At 34.8% G+C, this 4,982-nt stretch overlaps 1 long non-coding RNA gene across 1 annotated transcript in view; it reads right to left on the bottom strand.

Moving 5' to 3' along the window:
- LOC109957073 (uncharacterized) overlaps nucleotides 1–3,185 on the bottom strand; it is a 5,849-nt gene extending 2,664 nt beyond the window's left edge. Inside the window, exons 1-3 of the long non-coding RNA XR_002274497.1 lie at nucleotides 2,974–3,185; nucleotides 2,720–2,888; nucleotides 46–60 (exon numbers count right to left, since the gene is read on the bottom strand). This is a non-coding gene — a long non-coding RNA (uncharacterized LOC109957073). The remainder of the gene's footprint in view (nucleotides 1–45; nucleotides 61–2,719; nucleotides 2,889–2,973) is intronic.
- Between the last annotated feature and the right edge of the window lie 1,797 nt (nucleotides 3,186–4,982).

Genomic DNA, 4,982 nt, shown 5'->3' with positions numbered 1-4,982 from the left:
GGTCTGACAAGGGAGCCCACAATAAAATAAAAATAATTGACTTACAGTTCGTAGATCTACCTGAAAAGAGAAAAATAAATAAAATTAGTTTGACTCAAGCAATTCCAAATCTACAGGCCACATGTCCTAGAGGAGGAAACAAATTCATTGTTAAAAAGGCAGAGATACATTTCCTTCTTCTGTGTTAATAAAAGAAAGACATTTATCTTGAAATTTTTTACTCTGTAGTGTCAGGATTCAAAGAGTTAGACCTCATAATTAAAAATGCTCCTAGGAGAGGGAGGAATGGCCTTTCTTGTTGCCCTATGTATCAATATACCACAACATAGGGGACGGTGAATGACAGACACACAAGCACACTTTAAAACAACATTTTAAACTTTATAAATTACATACCTATAAACAAATTCTAATTTGATTGTAATTTTAGCTACATTGTTAAAACCTTCATGCCAATAAAGCCCCTTTGAATTGAAATGGATTATTGAATTCAACTTAAATTATCACATTTAAAAACTGCATTAAAGAATTATTAAAACTGAGCATTAAAGAACAAAGAATTAATAGTTTATTTTGTCATTGAACTGACCACATCCTGATGTAGGCCCACCTCAGCCAGCTACTGTGGCTTCCTGCTTTTCTACTCAGTCAGTTCACTTAGGGCTTGTTAGCAACTTTTTTTTTTTTTTAAATTGCAATGACATTAAGTATCTAAATGTCTTAGGTACAGATATTATCATCAGCCAACTTGCAGATGATACAATGATATTCCTAAAAGACAAGCATCAAATTCCAAAAGTTATCCAAAAAAATTAAGAAATGTTCTAATGCCTCAGAATTAATGTTTAACCTTAAAAATGTGAATTACTTGCCATTCGTGACTCGCCTCTAAAAGATATTTGCACTGTCCCTATAAAATATCTTAGAATTCATCTCACCAAGGACCCAAAATTAAGCCAAACACTAAATATAGAAAATAAATTAAAAGAATGTAAAGCCAAACTTAATTTATGGCTCCAAAGAGACATCAATTTTAGGAGGAATTTATTTAAAGATGGAAAGTTTATCAAGATGCATCTACCCATCCTATTCAAATCCCATTCTAAACAAAATAATAAAATCTATTAACCAAATAAAATTAAACTTTAGAGAAACATAACCACATTATATGAAAAAAGTGATATGATTCAAGACAAAGGATGGCAGCCAAAAAGTTATTGATTTTGACTGCCTTAACAGAACTCAAACACAGCAACTCCTCCTGGTACTTCATTCCAAATCATATAGTTGTTAAAGTCGGTGGGTTAAAAGTTATTTTCACTACAGACTTTGACATTGAAAAACTTCCAGCTTTATTATCAGAGTTCTATAAACACACTATTGTACTGCAAAATGATATATGTACATATCACACTCTGGAACACCAGATATATACACTACACCAACACAAATCCTTATTCTATGAAGACTGGTATGAGAAAAATATATGGTCTATAACCGATTTAATGGATCCCAATGGTAGTTTACTAAATGATGAATAATTTTGTACTAGACATAACTTTAACCCTTGGAAATCAGACATTAAACTACAGAATGCACTACCCCATGAATTTGTATTTCAAACCAAGAATATATTGGCACATCAAGTCATTGAACCACGAATATCCCCACTCTCAATACAAGGAATTCCAATTTTGGACAAAGCATGCTCTAATAACTTCATAACAAACTGTTTACTTAAATACTTATTCCCTGGAAGACAAAACAGAAACAATTACACAAATTTGACAAAGACTCGATAAACAAACTATGAACCACTTATTTAAAAACTCCTATACCCCCCAAAGTGAAAGAAATACACCTCAAAATTATGAATGACATTTACTCCTCTGCTTAGATTACAATTCAACATTAATGATAATGTATGCTCACTCTGAAAAAATGATGTTGAAACCATAGGCCATGTATTCTTCTCATGTGACATTACATACTCCTTCTGGCTTGATATTAATAGATCAACAAAGAAACAAATTCAAGCACTGCCAGAGCTTATATCCAGAGTTGACATAACTTTTGGTGTGCTAATGAAAAACAAAAATGATGAACTGTGTTGCAATGTAATTCTGAGTCTAGCCAAATTCTTCATACATAAAAGCAGAATTCTAAAAGCCCTCCCCAGATATTATTTTCATTAATGAATTTAGAATGCATCTAAAATCTTTAAGAAAGAAAGGAACCACAGCTCAAAAGTTGGACAATTTAAAACATTTTCCCCATTGAATTAGATGATTAGGTTAAATCAAATCCAACCCCCCCTTGAGTTAGTTAATTTATCCATTGTATATTTAATTTGTTAAATACTATTTATTTTTATATTATCCTAACATTAATATATCTGTGTTCATGTTATTGCTTGATACCGTTTCCTCTGAAGCCATGTTACACCCACCATGTTGGCAGGATGTTTTATTGCCTTGTTTGTTTTGTATATCTTCAATAAAGTTTATTTTAAAAAGTTCACTTAGGGCCCACAATGTTCAGACCAAAAGCAAATCTAACATTAGCCCTAGCATTCTAACATTCTTCTCAATCTAACAACCAGATGTTCTCAACAACCAGCCATTGTTATGTTATGAAGCTAACGAGCTAAACATGAAGCAGCACAGCTGACCTAGCACACAGTGTGGCTGCATTAACTAACTTCCAGGCTGTCACTCACCTTTTTGGTCCTTGTGAATCCAGATGGTTCGACCCATTGTTGTTTTTCCGAGGTTCTTTAAATAAATAAACTTTTCTCCGAAGTACATAAACCACGACATTCACTTCTGCAATGCAGCCGATGCTACAAACAGACTGCTTGTGCTTATTTCGGTATCTGCATCACACACCTGTTGCAGGAGGAAGCAAACGATTATGAGTTAAATAGCCATTAATGAAAAACAGTTTTTCTTAAATAAAAGCTCTGGGCCTTACCGAACACTCCAGGCTCCTTTTCCCGAATGCACAACGCAGCGCTAATTTGGAAGCAATTTCTAAACAACTTCCCTAAGCTTGTTTTTCCTCTGAATATGTTTGCTAGCTTCCTGGCGCCAAACCAAAGTATTTGAATCCAAATCTGAGGCTGGGACTGAGAATACAGGGACCGACACAGACACTTGACTGACTCAATAAACAAATGCACTGATAGCTCTCACAGTTCAAAAAAGGCGTGCGGCCCCGCCCACTCCAATCAGCCCTTATTGATGATTGGATGATTGATCTGCAGGACCACCCACTGACCCACTTCCTGTCATAATTGGGCTGTGTTTGTTTTGCCATTATGCTGGTTGTTATGTAACGCAAGGGCAGAGAAACCCCTTTAGTTATAGGTACAGGCAGCCACATGAGGCTGATCTCCATCAGCTGGTAATAGTATTTCCAGAAAACAGGCAATTATTTCATATGAAGCCAAAGGATGTTTCTGCTTTTGAACACAAAGTGAACAGCCTGTACCACTGAGTGAACACTGCCCCAAAGAAACCGGACACCAAGACACAACCACAAATATCAAGTGTGATTCTATGGGTTTTATTTAATTCAGTCATGACTCTACATTTTGGCTCAGTGTCAACTTCTTCCTGCTCTGAGCAGTGGTGTGGCAGATGTGTGAATGAAACCCATTCTGCATGATTTGAGGAAAAATAGGCCATTGCAGCCACTGTGATAAGACAACAGCCCCTCTGTGGTAATAAATACATCCCATTTAAACAGAAGAGACAGTTTTAGGTCTGTAACAGGGTAAATCACTTAAGTTGCAATGTGTTTGCAAATAAATAAATAAATGGATATGCCTCAAAAGGTAAGTCACAAATGAAATTCAACCCCATTATTTCCAAAAAAAAAACTAATTAGGCATTTTCAGTGTTAGTGTTAGTTAATTATTGTAATTATCATAATTACCAGTGCAGTTTTTTTTTAAGAAACACATTACACATTTTTCTTTTTAATTGCTGACATACAGGACCTGAGCACTTCTCTGTAGCATTACAACAAATTACAAATCTGTGTAGGCTCAGCAGACATTACACAAACTGGTAATCAGCCCATACTGCCACGTTTTCATGTCATTATTTTATTTTGAATTACTGACAACATCTGAGATTAAGGCAGTTATTCAGAGGTCTGGAACCAGGCTAGTCTGTGTACACTGTTGTGTAAAGAAAGGAGCATTTGCAATCACACTCCCAGTTTTCTAAATACATCATTCAGCTATTGTAGCTAATACATTTCATTTAGGTGTATAATCATGAGAGCGCATCACTCTTTGCTATTGGAAAACTGGTAAACTTGAGTTTGAAAAGACCGGCTCAGATTTACCCAAGTACACCACCAATACAAACCTCTTTTGTCTTTTTTGACAATAAAAATGGAAAAGTGTCACATTTGTTCCAGTGTTTACATTTGATGCAAACAAATGTGTTAACAGAATCAAAAACCTTAGTCATTATTATAATAACTTGGCAACAGTCCCATTTAGCTTTGTATGGTTTATGGTTTGGCTTTGGATTCAGCATGGCATCTTATATACTGTATTTTGTATTAATATTTATAAATGTTAACTGTGTTTCTTGTGCACTTTATTTTGCTCTGAGAATGTGACGTGTTCTAACAGAAATCAAATAAATTAATCTGACAATGGTATCAAACTATCTTCCCTGTTCCTGACCCCTCATTATTTTGAAAAAAAAAAAAAAAATCTCCTTGGAGAGAACTTTACAGAATGTGATTTAGTGCGCCACTTGGTGGCCAGTTCCAGGGATGATCAGGACTGATTTATTGTGATGGTTCTAATGTGTAAATGCTGGTTCTAGTAGATGTTAAAAATGTCTCAAGAAAGAACTCAACAAAGAGTCTTGTGCAGTCAACATTTAAAAACAGATTGTTAGATAATAATCCTCTTGGAAGTCTAAAATTAGATGTGGAAAAAATAAAAGATTTCCTGC

The sequence above is a fragment of the Monopterus albus genome, unplaced genomic scaffold (genome assembly GCF_001952655.1).
Source record: "Monopterus albus unplaced genomic scaffold, M_albus_1.0 scaffold24.1, whole genome shotgun sequence".
In the NCBI taxonomy this organism is placed as follows: domain Eukaryota; kingdom Metazoa; phylum Chordata; class Actinopteri; order Synbranchiformes; family Synbranchidae; genus Monopterus; species Monopterus albus.
Note: the sequence above shows the minus strand (reverse complement) of the source record. Positions and strands in the feature narration are given on the sequence as shown.